At 39.0% G+C, this 18415-nt stretch overlaps 1 protein-coding gene across 1 annotated transcript in view; it reads left to right on the forward strand.

The window, feature by feature from the left end:
* Positions 1–18415, forward strand: part of GRM4 (glutamate metabotropic receptor 4) — a 489205-nt gene that overhangs the window by 198542 nt on the left and 272248 nt on the right. The gene's annotated exons all lie outside the window — the stretch shown is intronic.

Raw genomic sequence — 18415 nt, forward strand, 5'->3', positions numbered from 1 at the left:
AGCTAACATAATCCGCTTTATTTCCTTTTTCCTTTGCTTTTGGGAGACATAGTTAACCAATTATGTAGATAAGCTACCATAAAAGAGAGTGTACAATTTCCACAACTTTCTAGAATTTGAAATGTCTTCTTTCTATGTGTGCCATTAACTGAGCTAATTATGTGTGCCTGTTATAATATAACTTTTTGCATCTATCCCCCTAGCATTAACACACCAGGGTCTAGCACCGGCTTGTTAGGTTTCTTTACATATTTGCGTAGAGAGCTAGTTTTCGGTTAAGTTTTCAAATATTATTATGCCCCTCTGCCTAATGGCACTTTTGAATTTTAGGGCGCTCTTGGCTCTCTGCTTGCACTGTTATAACTGCTGCATTTATTATTACTCTAATAGTTCCCCGAAGGGTTTTAGATGTCTATAATTGTGCTTACCATTACAGCACTATCTACAATAATGCTAGCATATCTCAGAGGCCTTGAAGGGGCCTATATAACTACAATCAAAGCTTTATTGAGCTTCACCAATATGTTGGGTCCTAGAGGGGCTCGCATCTTTAACCCCTACATTTGCCTCACATTTCTCTTTATCTCCGGTGGTCCAGGAGTGACTGCTAACTTTTAACGGAGGTATGCTATTTTCACATTTTTACATACTTTAAGGGGGTTTGGCGACAGAATATATATAGCATATACTATTAATTTCTTGTTTTTGAAATGTTTTATGTTCTGATGTTAAGGTATGGACTCATAACGGCCTGTTTCTTGGTACCTAGTATCCTTACATAAATGTTAGGCCATATGATTACCACTTGTTAACTCATTTTCCGTTGTCCAAATGAAAATGTATGTATGTATAAAAAGAGGTGCTGCGCCTGGCCATATATTTTTCCTATTGCTGAGGATATAATACTGTTTATGGACTCTAAGACACGCCTCCCACATTGGATATTTAAGAATTGATGTATGCTGATAGGCATGTTGCCATGACAAATGTATGAGTATGTTGTGTATGTTATTGCTACCTCAATAAAAAACTATTTACCAGTAAATAAATAAATAAAGATGGCAGCATCTTTATTTTTTAATAAAGGTACTGCACTAGGCTGTAGTTTGGGTTTAAAGTTGGTGGGAGTGGGGTGTTAGAAAAAAAAAAGCGGCACTGAAATGTGCCTTTACAACTTTGTGTTCCCAGTAAATATATATACGGTATATATATATATATATATATATATATATATATATATATATATATATATGTGTATGTGTTAATATGTGTATATATATATGTATATCAGAATATATATATATATATATTTATGCTTGCTGCCATCGCTTCATTACTTACCCCCTTCGCTGGCACAGAAACTCAGAACAAGGTTACCATAGGAGCCTATGGAAGCATACTCTCCTGACTGAGAAATAATTATATATGGTCATTATACCATTGCTAAAACGACAAATCTAATGGTAGCCTAACTAAGGCCTAGATTTGGAGTTTGGCGGTAGCCGCGAAAACCAGCGTTAGAGGCTCCTAACGCTGGTTTTAGGCTACCTCCGGTATTTGGAGTCATTCAAAAAAGGGTCTAACGCTCACTTTTCAGCCGCGACTTTTCCATACCGCAGATCCCCTTACGTCAATTGCGTATCCTATCTTTTCAATGGGATCTTTCTAACTCCGGTATTTAGAGTCGTGTCTGAAGTGAGCGTTAGAAATCTAACGACAAAACTCCAGCCGCAGAAAAAAGTCAGTAGTTAAGAGCTTTCTGGGCTAACGCCGGTTCATAAAGCTCTTAACTACTGTGCTCTAAAGTACACTAACACCCATAAACTACCTATGTACCCCTAAACTGAGCCCCCCCACATCGCCGCCACTCGATTACATTTTTTAACCCCTAATCTGCCGAGCGCCACCTACGTTATACTTATGTACCCCTAATCTGCTGCCCCTAACACCGCCGACCCCTATATTATATTTATTAACCCCTAACCTGCCCCCCACAACGTCGCAGCCAGCTACCTACAATAATTAACCCCTAATCTGCCGACCGCAAAGAGCCGCCACCTACATTATAGCTATGTACCCCTAATCTGCTGCCCCTAACACCGCCGACCCCTATATTATATTTATTAACCCCTAATCTGCCCCCTCAACGTCGCCCCCACCTGCCTACACTTATTAACCCCTAATCTGCCGAGCGGACCGCACCGCTACTATAATAAAGTTATTAACCCCTAATCCGCCTCACTAACCCTATAATAAATAGTATTAACCCCTAATCTGCCCTCCCTAACATCGCCGACACCTAACTTCAATTATTAACCCCTAATCTGCCGACTGGAGCTCACCGCTATTGTAATAAATGTATTAACCCCTAAAGCTAAGTCTAACCCTAACACTAACACCCCCTAAATTAAATATAATTTTAATCTAACGAAATTAATTAACTCTTATTAAATAAATTATTCCTATTTAAAGCTAAATACTTACCTGTAAAATAAACCCTAATATAGCTACAATATAAATAATAATTATATTGTAGCTATTTTAGGATTAATATTTATTTTACAGGTAACTTTGTATTTATTTTAACCAGGTACAATAGCTATTAAATAGTTAAGAACTATTTAATAGCTAAAATAGTTAAAATAATTACAAATTTACCTGTAAAATAAATCCTAACCTAAGTTACAATTAAACCTAACACTACACTATCAATAAATAAATTAAATAAAATACCTATAATTATCTCTATGTTCTGATCAGCCAATAGAATGCAAGCTCAATCTGATCAGCCAATCGGATTGAACTTGATTCTGATTGGCTGACTCCATCAGCCAATCAGAATATTCCTACCTTAATTCCGATTGGCTGATAGAATCCTATCAGCCAATCGGAATTCGAGGGACGCCATCTTGGATGACGTCATTTAAAGGAACCGTCATTCGTCGTTCAGTCGTCGGCCAGGATGGATGTTCCGCGTCGGAGGTTTTCAGGATGCTGCCGCTCCGCTCCGGATGGATGACGATAGAAGATGCTGCTTGGATGAACACTTCAATCGGATGGAAGACCTCTTCTGCCCCGCTTGGATGAAGACTTCTACCGGATGGAGGACCTCTTCTTGCTCCGCTTGGATGAAGAATTTGGCTTGGCTGGGTGAAGACGACTCAAGGTAGGGAGATCTTCAGGGGCTTAGTGTTAGGTTTATTTAAGGGGGGTTTGGGTTAGATTAGGGGTATGTGGGTGGTGGGTTGTATTGTTGGGGGGGGTATTGTATGTTTTTTTTTACAGGCAAAAGAGCTGAACTTTTTGGGGCATGCCCCGCAAAGGGCCCTGTTCAGGGCTGGTAAGGTAGAAGAGCTTTGAACTTTAGTAATTTAGAAAAGGGTAGGGCATTTTTTTATTTTGGGGGGCTTTGTTATTTTATTAGGGGGCTTAGAGTAGGTGTAATTAGTTTAAAATTGTTGTAATATATTTCTAATGTTTGTAAATATTTTTTTATTTTTTGTAACTTAGTTCTTTTTTATTTTTTGTACTTTAGTTAGTTTATTTCATTGTATTTATTTGTAGGAATTGTATTTAATTTATTTATTGATAGTGTAGTGTTAGGTTTAATTGTAACTTAGGTTAGGATTTATTTTACAGGTAAATTTGTAATTAACTATTTTAGCTATTAAATAGTTCTTAACTATTTAATAGCTATTGTACCTGGTTAAAATAAATACAAAGTTACCTGTAAAATAAATATTAATCCTAAAATAGCTATAATATAAATATAATTTATATTGTAGCTATATTAGGATTTATTTTACAGGTAAGTATTTAGCTTTAAATAGGAATAATTTATTTAATAAGAGTTAATTAATTTCGTTAGATTAAAATTATATTTAATTTAGGGGGGTGTTAGTGTTAGGGTTAGACTTAGCTTTAGGGGTTAATACATTTATTACAATAGCGGTGAGCTCCAGTCGGCAGATTAGGGGTTAATAATTGAAGTTAGGTGTCGGCGATGTTAGGGAGGGCAGATTAGGGGTTAATACTATTTATTATAGGGTTAGTGAGGCGGATTAGGGGTTAATAACTTTATTATAATAGCGGTGCGGTCCGGTCGGAAGATTAGGGGTTAATAAGTGTAGGCAGGTGGAGGAGACGTGGGGGGCATATTAGGGGTTAATAAATATAATATAGGGGTCGGCGGTGTTAGGGGCAGCAGATTAGGGGTACATAGGGATAATGTAAGTAGCGGCGGTTTACGGAGCGGCAGATTAGGGGTTAAAAATAATATGCAGGGGTCAGCGATAGCGGGGGCGGCAGAATAGGGGTTAATAAGTGTAAGGTTAGGGGTGTTTAGACTCGGGGTACATGTTAGGGTGTTAGGTGCAGACGTAGGAAGTGTTTCCCCATAGCAAACAATGGGGCTGCGTTAGGAGCTGAACACGGCTTTTTTGCAGGTGTTAGGTTTTTTTTCAGCTCAAACAGCCCCATTGTTTCCTATGGGGGAATCGTGCACGAGCACGTTTTTGAGGCTGGCCGCGTCCGTAAGCAACTCTGGTATCGAGAGTTGAAGTTGCGTTAAATATGCTCTACACTCCTTTTTTGGAGCCTAACGCAGCCATTCTGTGGACTCTCAATACCAGAGTTATTTTAAAGGTGCGGCCAGAAAAAAGCCAGCGTTAGATACGCGGGTCTTTACCGACAAAACTCTAAATCTAGCCGTAAGACTTTTGCACAGTACTGTATATATATATATATATATATATTTTTTTTTTTTTTTTTAAACAATCAGTAGTTATATATTCTGTGTGTGTGTATGTATGTATATTATATATATATATATATATATATATATATATATATATACACATACACACAGTGAAGGAAATGATGATTTAATCCCCTGCTGATTTTTTTACGTTTGCCCACTGGCAAAGAAATGATCAGTCTATAATTTTAATGGTTTATTTGAACAATGAGAGACAGAATAACAACAAAGAAATCCAGAAAATGCATTTAAAAAAAGTTATAAATTGATTTGCATTTTAATGAATGAAATAAGTATTTGATCCCCTATCAAAAAGGGAATGCTCCTAATCTCAGCTTGTTACCTGTATAAAAGACACCTGTCCACAGAAGCAATCAATTAATCAGATTCCAAACTCTACACCTTGGCCAAGAGCAAAGAGCTATCCAAGGATGTCAGGGACAAGATTGTAGACTGGAATGGGCTACAAGACCATCGCTAAGCAGCTTAGTGAGAAGGTGACAACTGTTGGTGCGATTATTTGCAAATGGAAGAAACACAAAATAACTGTCAGTCTCCCTTGGTCTGGGGCTCCATGCAAGATCTCACCTTGTTGAGTTTCAATGATCATGAGAACGGTGAGGAATAAGCCCAGAACTACATGGGAGGATCTTGTCAATGATCTCAAGGCTGGGACCATAGTCACCAAGAAAACAATTAGTAACACACTACGCCGTGAAGGACTGAATCCTGCAGCGCCCACAAGATCCCCATGCTCAACAAAGCACATGTACAGGCCTTTCTGAAGCTTGCCAATGAGCATCTGAATGATTCAGAGGAGAACTGGATGAAAGTGTTCTGGTCATATGAGACCGAAATCAAGCTCTTTGGCATCAACTCAACTCGCCGTGTTTGGAAGAGGAGGAATGCTGCCTATTACCCCAAGAACACCATCCCCAACGTCAAACATGGAGGTGGAAACATTATGCTTTGGTGGTGTTTTTCTGCTAAGGGGACAGGACAACTTCACCGCATCAAAGGGACGATGGACGGGCCATGTACTGTCAAATCTTCCTTCCCTCAGCCATGGCATTTAAAATGGGTCGTGGATGGGTATTCCAGCTTGACAATGACCCAAAACACATGGCCAAGACAACAAAGTAGTGGCTCAAGAAGAAGCACATTAAGGTCTTGGAGTGGCCTAGCCAGTCTCCAGACCTTAATCCCATAGAAAATCTGTGGAGGGAGCTGAAGGTTCAAGTTGCCAAATGTCAGCCTCAAAACCTTAATGACTTGGAGAGGATCTGCAGAGTGGGACAAAATCCCTCCTGCGGTGAGTGCAAACCTGGTGGCCAACTACAAGAAACGTCTAACCTCTGTGATTGCCAACAAGGGTTTTGCCACAACTACTAAAAAGGGGTCAAATACTTATTCCACTCATTAAAATGCAAATCAATTTATAACTTTTTTGAAATGCGTTTTTCTGGATTTTGTTGTTGTTATTCTGTCTCTCGCTGTTCAAATAAATCTACCTTTAAAATTATAGACTGATCATTTCTTTGTCAGTGGGCAAACATTCAAAATCAGCAGGGGATCAAATCATATTTCCCCTCACTGTGTATATAAGTCCCATGAATCGCACTCTTACTTCAATGCACAGCTACCAGGGTGCCAATGATTCAATACAACAATATAATGGAGGCACTCACTGGTCCTTTTCAATGGTGTAGTTTATTAAGCCTGATGTTTCGGGGGGACACTTGAGGAAGTCCCCAAAACATCACGCTCAATAAACTACACCATTGAAAAGGACCAATGAGTGCCTCCATTACATTGTGGTACATATATATATATATGTGTGTGTGTGTATGTATATGTATGTATATATATAGCAAAACAGGAAACAGCACTCTCTGGACTTAAGTAAAAAACAAGTAGTTTATTCAGTAACGTTTCGGGGAATGCTCCCCTTCATCAGACCAGGTCTGGTCTGATGAAGGGGAGCATTCCCCGAAACGTTACTGAATAAACTACTTGTTTTTTACTTAAGTCCAGAGAGTGCTGTTTCCTGTTTTGCTACATTTCAACTACTCTAGCACCCTGGCCCTTGGAGAACTGTTTGTGAGAGTGCAACTGACTCTTTTTGCTATGTATATATATATATATATATATATATATATATACAGGGAGTGCAGAATTATTAGGCAAGTTGTATTTTTGAGGATTAATTTTATTATTGAACAACAACCATGTTCTCAATGAACCCAAAAAACTCATTAATATCAAAGCTGAATATTTTTGGAAGTAGTTTTTAGCTTGTTTTTAGTTTTAGCTATTTTAGGGGGATATCTGTGTGTGCAGGTGACTATTACTGTGCATAATTATTAGGCAACTTAACAAAAAACAAATATATACCCATTTCAATTATTTATTTTTACCAGTGAAACCAATATAACATCTCAACATTCACAAATATATATTTCTGACATTCAAAAACAAAACAAAAACAAATCAGTGACCAATATAGCCACCTTTCTTTGCAAGGACACTCAAAAGCCTGCCATCCATGGATTCTGTCAGTGTTTTGATCTGTTCACCATCAACATTGCGTGCAGCAGCAACCACAGCCTCCCAGACACTGTTCAGAGAGGTGTACTGTTTTCCCTCCTTGTAAATCTCACATTTGATGATGGACCACAGGTTCTCAATGGGGTTCAGATCAGGTGAACAAGGAGGCCATGTCATTAGATTTTCTTCTTTTATACCCTTTCTTGCCAGCCACGCTGTGGAGTACTTGGACACGTGTGATGGAGCATTGTCCTGCATGAAAATCATGTTTTTCTTGAAGGATGCAGACTTCTTCCTGTACCACTGCTTGAAGAAGGTGTCTTCCAGAAACTGGCAGTAGGAATGGGAGTTGAGCTTGACTCCATCCTCAACCCGAATCATCTTTGATGATACCAGCCCAAACCAGTACTCCACCTCCACCTTTCTGGCGTCTGAGTCGGACTGGAGCTCTCTGCCCTTTACCAATCCAGCCACGGGCCCATCCATCTGGCCCATCAAGACTCACTCTCATTTCATCAGTCCATAAAACCTTAGAAAAATCAGTCTTGAGATATTTCTTGGCCCAGTCTTGATGTGTCAGCTTGTGTGTCTTGTTCAGTGGTGGTCGTCTTTCAGCCTTTCTTACCTTGGCCATGTCTCTGAGTATTGCACACCTTGTGCTTTTGGGCACTCCAGTGATGTTGCAGCTCTGAAATATGGCCAAACTGGTGGCAAGTGGCATCTTGGCAGCTGCACGCTTGACTTTTCTCAGTTCATGGGCAGTTATTTTGCACCTTGGTTTTTCCACACGCTTCTTGCGACCCTGTTGACTATTTTGAATGAAACGCTTGATTGTTAGATGATCACGCTTCAGAAGCTTTGCAATTTTAAAAGTGCTGCATCCCTCTGCAAGATATCTCGCTATTTTTGACTTTTCTGAGCCTGTCAAGTCCTTCTTTTGACCCATTTTGCCAAAGGAAAGGAAGTTGCCTAATAATTATGCACACCTGATATAGGGTGTTGATGTCATTAGACCACACCCCTTCTCATTACAGAGATGCACATCACCTAATATGCTTAATTGGTAGTAGGCTTTCGAGCCTATACAGCTTGGAGTAAGACAACATGCATAAAGAGGATGATGTGGTCAAAATACTCATTTGCCTAATAATTCTGCACTCCCTGTATATATATATATATATATATATATATATATATATATATATATATATATATATATATTAAAAAGTCCAGACAGGCACTCTTTTGATTTTAATATAATCACATATTGGTCACAATAAAGGTGTGATTATAATAATATCCAGAGAGTGCCTGCCTGGACTTTTTGCTGTGGATATTTTTGCCGGCACCCTGGTATTCACAAAATTAAAGTGGGAGTACCCTTCTGTTTACAAATTTATATGTGTATATATATATACTGTATATATATATATTTATATATATATATATATATATATTTTTTATTTACAGTATCTAAAAAAAGTGAGTACACCCCTCACTTTTTGTAAATATTTAATTATATCTTTTCATGTGACAACACTGAAGAAATGACACTTTGCTACAATGTAAAGTAGTGAGTGTACAGCCTGTATAACAGTTTAAATTTGCTGTCCATTCAAAATAACTCAACACACAGCCATTAATGTCTAAACCATTGGCAACAAAAGTGAGTACACCCCTAAGTGGAAATGTCCAAATTGGGCCCAATTAGCCATTATCCCTCCCTGGTGTCATGTGACTAGTTAGTGTTACAAGATCTCAGGTGTGAATGAGGAACAGGTGTTAAATTTGATATTATTGCTCTCACATTCTCTCATACTGGTCACTGGAAGTTGAACATGGCACCTCATGGCAAAGAACTGTCTGAGGATCTGAAAAAAAGAATTGTTGCTCTACATAAAGAGGGCCTAGGCTATAAGATGGTCGACCAAAGAAATGGAGCTTGATGCCCCTGTTTCTGCAGGAGCCTTCAGGCTCGCCGGAAACAGCAGTTAAGACTGCTGCTCCATAACTGGTCCACTGCCTCTGAGGCTGTGGTCTGCAATCCGCCCGATCCTATACGATCGGCTGAAAACCCTGAAACTGAGTTGCAGCACGGTGGGCAAGACCATACAGAGGTTTCACAGGACAGGTTCCATTAAGAACAGGCCTCCCCATGGTTGACCAAAGAAATTGAGTGCACATGCTCAGCGTCATATCCAGAGGTTTTATTTGGGAAATAAACATATGAGTTCTGCCAGCATTGCTGCAGAGGTTGAAGGGGTGGGGGTAGGCCTGTCAGTGCTCAGAACATACCCAACACACTGCATCAAATAGGTCTGCATGGCTGGCGTCCCAGAAGGAAGCCTCTTCTAAAGAAAAGATGATGCACATGAAAGCCTTCAAACAGTTTGCTGAAGACAAGCAGACTAAGGACATGGATTACTGGAACCATGTCCTGTTGTCTGATGAGACCAAGATAAACTTATTTGGTTCAGATGGTGTCAAGCGTGTGTGGCGGCAACCAGGTGACGAGTACAAAGATAAGTATGTCTTGCCTAAAGTCAAGCATGGTGGTGGGAGTGTCATGGTCTGGGTATGCATAAGTGCTGCCGGCACTGGGGAACTACAGTTCATTGAGGCAACCATGAATGCCAACATGTACTGCGACATACTGAAGCAGAGCATGATCCCCTCCCTTCGGAGACTGGGCCGCATGGCAGTATTCCAACATGATAACGACCCCAAACACAGACCAAGATGACCACTGCCTTGCTAAAGAAGCTGAGGATAAAGGTGATGTACTGACGAAGCATGTCTCCAGACCTAATCTTATTGAGCATCTGTGGGGCATCCTCAAACCAAAGGTGGGGGAGTACAAGGTCTCTGACATCAACCAGCTCTGTGATGTCGTCACGGAGGAGTGGAACAGGACTCCAGTGGCAACCTGTGAAGCTCTGGTGAACTCCATGCCCAAGATGGTTAAGGCAGTGCTGGAAAATAATGGTGGCCACACAAAATATTGACACTTTGGGCCTAATCTGGACATTTCCACTTAGGGGTGTACTCACTTTTGTTGCCAACGGTTTAGACATTAAAGGGACAGTCTAGCCAAAATTAAACTTTCATGACTCAGATAGGGCATGCAATTTTAAACAACTTTCCAATTGACTTTTATCATTAAATTTGCTTTCTTCCCTTGGTGGTATTTTTGAAAAGTTAAACCTAGCTAGGCCCAAACTGATTTCTAAACCGTTGAAAACTGCCCCTTAGCTGAGAGCATTTCGAAAGTTTTTTACAGTTAGACAGTACTAGCTCATGTGTGTCATATAGATTGTGCTCACTCACGTGGAGTTATTTAGGAATCTGCACTGATTGACTAAACTGCATGTCTGTCAAAAGCACTGAGATAAGGGGGCAGTCTGCAGAGGCTTAGATACAAGGTAATCACAGAGGTAAAAAGTGTATTAATATAACAGTGTTGGTTATGCAAAACGGGTATGGGTAATAAAGGGATTATCTATCTTTTTAAACAATAAAAATTTTGGTGTATACTGTCCCTTTAATGGCTGTATGTTGAGTTATTTTAAGGGGACAGCAAATTTACACTGTTATACAGGCTGTACACTCACTACTTTACATTGTAGCAAAGTGTCATTTCTTCAGTGTTGTCACATGAAAAGATATAATAAAATATTTACAAAAATGTGAGGGGTGTACTCACTTTTGTGAGATACTGTATATATTGTAAGAATATATAACCATAATGACGCCATTTTGTCTCTAGTAATCCATTTTGTGTAAGCATACCATTTTAAGATCAGTTTATTATAGTTCATTATAAGGTAGTTACTATGCTGTGAGAAAACGTCATTGTTTAACCCCATATACTGTAACCATTGTCTATAAAAGTCTGTGATGCCTTATAATAAACAGAACAGTGATTACACTTTACTTGCTGTCTGTCTTAATGCTGTTTCCCGAGATCTCGCCAAGTACCCCATTCAGTTCCAGGTGAAGGTGTAGAATACTGCTAAGTGTCAAGTGATACCCCCCGGTTATAAGATATTGCCTAATATATATATCTATATATATATATACACAGTATATGCGCACATACATACATACATGCATACATATATATATATATATATATATATATATATATATATATATATATATATATAAATAAATAAAAAGAGACAGAGAGTATTGTTGAACTCATTCTTATTTTTCTTGACATAATTACTAAAGCATTCAAGTAGATCCTTCAGTACTAGAGGGTAGATTAAATTCAAGATATTGATTTTGCTTGGTTATAAATATTACATTCAATGTCACTGATATGGTTAATTTTACATTTGGAATCAGCACTGTCAGCATTACAGCCAATAATAAGATTCATGCTAGCATGATGTTTGTATCAGTAATAATGTTGGTGTCATTGTACATACTGTAGATCAGAGCCACTGAGATTTGTGCCAGTATAAATACATTACAAATGAGGGCTGTGATTTGTGTCAGTATTGTTATAAGGCATATTAAGGCTATGGTCTTGGTTAGTAAACCATGTTTAATAGTACTAAGAATAAACCTGTTAACCCTGATGTAAATATTAAATGCTATGGCTATAATTGTTGTCATTATTATAATTAGCATTAATATTGTTGTAGAGTTTCCACCAAAGCAGTTATTTTAGGGTTCAGGTCAAAATAATAAATATAGAAATAAAGGTCTAGTTTTCTAATGAGGGAAACTACTTTGAAGTAAGTGGCCACTTAAAATCAGTCCTGACAGCTTTATTTTCTGAGTTATGCTACATAATAATTCATTCTAATAAGCATAGCTAGTACATTTAAAAAAAAAAAAAATAATAAAAAAAATGTAGCAGCCATAACTGAAGTCAGGATTTAGATAAGGCCACCAGCTGGTGTCAGTACGACTACGTCCAGTAAAGACGTATAACTGTTGTCGTAAAAGTCAAAATTAAGCTTTTATGATTCAGATAGAACATGTGATTACAAATAACTTTCCATTTTACTTCTGTTATCCAATTTTCTTTGTCCTCTTGATATCCTTTGTTGAAGAGTAAAGCTAGTTAGGCTGATAGCAGCTCAGGAGCGTGCACGTGTCTTTAGCAGTCTGGGGCCGGATTATTAAGCTCCGAATGGAGCTTGATGCCCCTGTTTCCGCGCAGGCCTTCAGGCTCGCCGGAAACAGCAGTTATGAAGCAGCGGTCTTAAGACTGCTGCTCCATAACTGGTCCGCTGCCTCTGAGGCTGTGGTGTGCAATCCGCCCGATCCTATACAATCGGCTGATTGACACCCCCTCCTTGCGGCCAATTGGCCGTGAATCTGCAGGGGGCGGCATTGCACAAGCAGTTCTGGTGAACTGCTTGTGCAATGTTAAATGCCAACAGCGTATGCTAACGGCATTCAGCGATGTCTGTCGGACATGATACGCTACAACGTATCATGTCGCACAGACATTGATAAATTGCCCCAATGGCTGCACTGTTTGTATCTATGTATAACACTGCTATAAACAATGTTCCAAATGCTGCGGCCAGATGGCTAAAGACACGTGCACACTCCTTAGTTCACCTAAGATTACTCTTTAACCCCTTAACGACCGAGGACGTGCAGGGTACGTCCTCAAAAAAAAGGCAGTTAACGACTGAGGACGTACCCTGCATGTCCTCGGTGTGGAAAGCAGCTGGAAGCGATCCTGTTTGCTTCCAGCTGCTTTCCGGTTATTGCAGTGATGCCTCGATATGGAGGCATCCTGCAATAACCTTTTGAAGCCATCCGATGCAGAGAGAGCCACTCTGTGGCCCTCTCTGCACCGGAGATCGGTGGCTTCCTTCGTTGGTGGGTGGGAGCAGTACCGGGAGGCGGGTGGCGGCCATCGATGGCCCTGGAGATGTGGAGGGGGGCGGGATCGTGGGCGGGGATGCCCGGGGGCGCGCACGGATGTGCGTGCGTGCACGGGAGGGCGGGGGCGGGCGCGTGCACGGGGAGGGAGCGGGTGGGAACCGCTACACTACAGAAAAAGGTTTAAAATAAATCAGTTAAAAAAAGTAAAAAAAAAAAAACGATCAATGAGGTGGTGGGGGTTTGAGGTGGTGGGGGTTTGTGGTGGTGGTGGTGGGGGGGGGGTTGGGGAAGCTACACTACAGAAAAAGAAAAAAAAACTAAGAAAAAAAAGCCCTTTTTTGTGCAAGCTGGGTACTGGCAGACAGCTGCCAGTACCCAAGATGGCCCCCAATAAGGCAGATGGGGAAGGTTACAGAGCTGTTTTGGGGGGGATCAGAGAGGTTGGAGGCTAAGGGGGGTCCTACACAGCAGAAGAATTTTTTTTATTTTTTTTTTAAAAACCTAAACCCCCCAAAAAGCTTTTATTTTAGTACTGACAGACTTTCTGCCAGTACTTAAAGGGACACTATACCCAAACATTTTCTTTCATGATTAAGGTAGAGAATACAATTTTAAACAACATTCCAATTTACTTCTATTACCTAATTTGCTTCATTCTTTAGATATACTTTAATGAAGAAATAGCAATGCACACAGTGAACCAATCACAGGAGGCATCTATGTGCAGCTACCAATCAGCAGCTACTAAGCATATCTAGATATGCTTTTCAGCAAATAATATCAAGAGAATGAAGCAAATTTGATAATAGAAGTAAATTAGAAAGTTGTTTATAATTGTATGCTCTTTCTAAATCATGAAAGAAAAAAATTGGGTTTAATGTCCCTTTAAGATGGCGGGGACAATTGTGGGGTGGGGGAGGGAAGGGAGCTGTTTGGGAGGGATCAGGGGGTCTGATGTGTCAGGTGGGAGGCTGATCTCTATACTAAAGCTAAAATTAACCCTGCAAGCTCCCTACAAACTTCCTAATTAACCCCTTCACTGCTAGCCATAATACACGTGTGATGCGCAGCAGCATTTTGCGGCCTTCTAATTACCAGAAAGCAACGCCAAAGTCATATATATCTGCTATTTCTGAACAAAGGGGATCCCAGAGAAGCATTTACAACCATTTGTGCCATAATTGCACAAGCTGTTTGTAAATAATTTCAGTGAGAAACCTAAAATTGTGAAAAATTTAACGTTTTTTTTTTTATTTGATCGCATTTGGCGGTGAAATGGTGGCATGAAATATACCAAAATGGGCCTAGATCAATACTTTGGGTTGTCTACTACACTACACTAAAGCTAAAATTAACCATACAAGCTCCCTACAAGCTCCCTAATTAACCCCTGCACTGCTGGGCATAATACACGTGTGGTGCGCAGCGGCATTTAGCGGCCTTCTAATTACCAAAAAGCAATGCCAAAGCCATATATGTCTGCTATTTCTGAACAAAGGGGATCCCAGAGAAGCATTTACAACCATTTGTGCCATAATTGCACAAGCTGTTTGTAAATAATTTCAGTGAGAAACCGAAAGTTTGTGAAAAAATTTGTGAAAAAGTGAACGATTTTTTGTATTTGATCGCATTTGGCGCATGAAATATACCAAAATTGGCCTAGATCAATACTTTGGGATGTCTTCTAAAAAAAAATATATACATGTCAATTGATATTCAGGGATTCCTGAAAGATATTAGTGTTCCAATGTAACTAGCGCTAATTTTGAAAAAAAGTAGTTTGGAAATAGCAAAATGCTACTTGTATTTATGGCCCTATAGCTTTCAAAAAAAGCAAAGAACATGTAAATATTAGGTATTTCTAAACTCAGAACAAAATTTAGAAACTATTTAGCATGTTTTTTTTTTGGTGGTTGTAGATGTGTAACAGATTTTGGGGGTCAAAGTTAAAAAAAAGTGTGTTTTTTTCCATTTTTTCCTCATATTTTATAAAAAAATTTATAGTAAATTATAAGATATGATGAAAATAATGGTATTTTTAGAAAGTTAATTTAATGGCGAGAAAAATGGTATATAATATGTGTGGGTACAGTAAATGAGTAAGAGGGAAATTACAGCTAAACACAAACACAGCAAAAATGTAAAAATAGCCTTGGTCCCAAACGGACAGAAAATGGAAAAGTGCTGTGGTCATTAAGGGGTTAATAAAGGATACCAAGAAAATTAAGCAAGCTTGATAATGGAAGTAAACTTAAAGTTGATTAAAATGTCATGCTCTATCCAATCCGCTGAAGTTTAAGTTTAAGCCTTTACTGTGCCTTTAATATTGCTCTCACAAATAGTGTCAAATGTAATTAATGTAATGTTACAATTAAGATAAAAGCTTGTGATATTCACGTTGACTACTTTTCCTGTCATTAACCCTCCTATATGTCCTACTGTGATTGGTTGATGTGTACAGTAGCACATTTATATCTGTCCCTAATTGGCTACAGCAAAATGAGCTAAGGAAAAAAACTTACAAGAAGCTATTAGTCAAAAAGAGAGATGATAAATTACTTTCAAAAGGGACACAAATCCACAATTTTTTATTTCATGATTCAGATAGAGCATGTTATTCTAAACAATTGACTTGTGTAGCAGCGAATAATTCATTTTGAATAAATCATTCGTAACGAATATTATAAAAAATAAGTTTCTTTCAGAATATTTGTTTGCTGCACTATTCAGTATTATTTTTATTTTAAACTAAACAAACACTATATATTCGTTAAGATTTACATTTGTTTTCGTTATATCTCATATAAAAGTTACTTTGCTGCAGGTGGCACAGTGTCACCTGTAGCACTAATGCTTAGCTATTGCACGATGGAGAGCCGCGATAATCAGACACCCTTCTTCCAGGGCCGTGCTAATAGGAGGCTTAAAGGGACAGTCTAGGCCAAAATAAGCTTTCATGATTCAGATAGAGCATGTAATTTTAAACAATTTTCCAATTTACTTTTATCACCAATTTTTCTTTGTTCTCTTGGTATTCTTAGTTGAAAGCTTAACCTAGGAGGTTCATATGCTAATTTCTTAGACCTTGAAGCCCACCTCTTTCAGATTGCATTTTAACAGTTTTTCACCACTAGAGGGTGTTAGTTCACGTATTTCATATAGATAATACTGTGCTCGTGCACAAGAAGTTATCTGGGAGCAGGCACTGATTGGCTAGACTGGAAGTCTGTCAAAAGAACTGAAATAAAGGGGCAGTTTGCAGAGGCTTAGATGCAAGATAATCACAGAGGTTAAAAGTATATTAATATAACTGTGTTGGTTATGCAAAACTGGGAAATGGGTAATAAAGGGATTATCTATATTTTAAAACAATAAAAATTCTGATGTAGACTGTCCCTTTAATACAGCGAATCTCAGAGCCTGCGCTAAAGGATCTTCTCCTTTATCGCAGGCTCTCGGATCCACAACTTTAAATCTATTTGCACAGTTCTGGACTTTGCGAAGAAGGTTCGGATTATTGTGGCTCCCCAGCATGCTATAGGTTAAGTATTAAAGTGAAAGTCAACCCTAGCGTTTCTGAAACGCAAGGATTGACTATTGAAACAAATAAAGGGGACTTTCTATCATAAAGAATAACATACTTCATGCAGAAAGCTCCTTTATTTGTTTCAAGCGTTCGCCGCACTGAGCTGCTAAGGCAGCCCACGGCAGATCGCTGTTTTGCTAAGAGGTGACATTTTCACCTCTTAGCCAATATCCCTGCGGTAAATCTGGCTCCCAAGGGCGCCAAGCCAGAATTACTCCACGGCTATTGGGTAAGATGTGAAAACATCACCTCTTAACAAAAAATCATTCTGCCGTGGGCCAGCCTTAGCAGCTCAGAACAGCGATCGCTTGAAACAAATAAAGGAGCTTTCTTCATGATGTATCTTATACTTCATGCATGAAAGTCCCCTTTATTTGTTTCAATAGTCAATCCTTGCGTTTCAGAAATGCTAGGATTGACTTTCACTTTAACCTAAGCTAATTTAACGAATTTCAGTAGTATATATTCCTTATTCTTTAAATTAGTTAGTGCATTCTTTCGAATATTCGTTTTGATAAAACAAATATCTGTACTTAACAACTTTCCAGCTTACTTCGATTACCAAATTTGTGTCATTCTCCTCGTATCCTTTGTTGAAGGAGCAGCAATGTACAAGAGGCATAAATGTGCAGCCCCCCCCCCATTAGCAGCTAGCTCCCAGTATTATATTGCTGCTCCCTAGGTATGCTTTTCAACAAAGGATACCAAGAGTACAAAGCAAATTTGATCATATAAGTAAATAGGAAAGTGGTTTAAAATGCCATGCTCTATCTGAATCAAGAAAGGTTAATTTTGACTTATTGTTAACGCTTATTTGCTTGCTATGATCAGTGGGTGTTCGGTGTCTCCATTGCAGTGAATGTTAGAGCAAGTGTTACAAAGACCGTCAATGACTAGACACAAATCGTATGGGTTATGGATCCATTGCAGAACAAACAAAACCCCTTTAATTTCATCTGCCTCACTGCCAGCCATCTATTTCATCTCCTGTATTTCTCGTCTTGCTGTCGCCCCGCTCTAGCTTGTGTAGCTCTCGTTTCTGCCCTCCCCCCCTCTCTCTCTCTCTGCTCACTGATCTTCTCCAATTCTGTTTATTTTCCCTCTCTGCTCATGTCATAATTATTTACCCTATCCTCACTCTTCATAATCTCACTTATTTTTTTATTTCACTTTTTTTTTTCCCCTCCACCTTTTCTTCAGCCTTTCACTCATCCTCCGCTCTCTGCTACTCTTCATGTCGTTTCATCCTCCTCTCTCTCTCTCTCTCTGGATAAAATGGATAATGCATTGAAACTCTTTAACATTCTGCTCTGGTCACTGGCTTTGAGCAAGTAGCAGAGCAGAGAAAGCAAAGCAAAAAAAAAATACGAGAGAGAAAGAGAAAAGGGAGACAGACACTGAAAAAAGGAGAGAAAATATTGCTGTTGCAAATAAACATATAGAGATAATCAATTGGCAGAAGGGGGTAGAAAGATAATAGGGAGGGAACAAAGCAAACATAGGAACAAATAAAAGTGATAGATATATCATCATTAAGAAAGTATATTAAGGATGGAGAAATTGATATTAAATTAACAAGGTTAGTGACCAGCATTCTATAGTTTTCTTTTTTTTTATGGTGGGTTAGAATTCTGGTACCCTTAAAGGGATATCAGCATGAAGACAAGTTA

Source organism: Bombina bombina, chromosome 3, assembly GCF_027579735.1.
Source record: "Bombina bombina isolate aBomBom1 chromosome 3, aBomBom1.pri, whole genome shotgun sequence".
Lineage (NCBI taxonomy): Eukaryota > Metazoa > Chordata > Amphibia > Anura > Bombinatoridae > Bombina > Bombina bombina.